Below are 219 nucleotides of genomic sequence, written 5' to 3'. Positions count from 1 at the left end.
GCCGGCTCAAATTCCTGTGAGCTGGAATGAGCTAGAAACATGAAACTTGGGGGAATAATTGGAAGTGGTGTGCATGTGGTTCTATAGAAATATGAACCCAATTGGCCACACGGCAGCACTATAATTAAGGCCTCAAAATGCAAACTTTAAAAGGCCACGCACCCCACACTGTAAGTCCAATTGACTTGAAATTTCTCACACAGGTGCAGCTTAATGTGC

General features: G+C 44.3%; 1 protein-coding gene across 2 annotated transcripts in view; it reads right to left on the bottom strand.

Annotated features, from left to right (window-relative positions):
• The window catches only part of lrp1ab (low density lipoprotein receptor-related protein 1Ab), an 87,639-nt gene that overhangs the window by 18,404 nt on the left and 69,016 nt on the right, over positions 1-219 (bottom strand). The window lies entirely within an intron of this gene.

Source organism: Etheostoma spectabile, chromosome 7, assembly GCF_008692095.1.
Source record: "Etheostoma spectabile isolate EspeVRDwgs_2016 chromosome 7, UIUC_Espe_1.0, whole genome shotgun sequence".
Classification (NCBI taxonomy): domain Eukaryota; kingdom Metazoa; phylum Chordata; class Actinopteri; order Perciformes; family Percidae; genus Etheostoma; species Etheostoma spectabile.
This window is presented reverse-complemented; position numbering and strand designations above follow the sequence as displayed.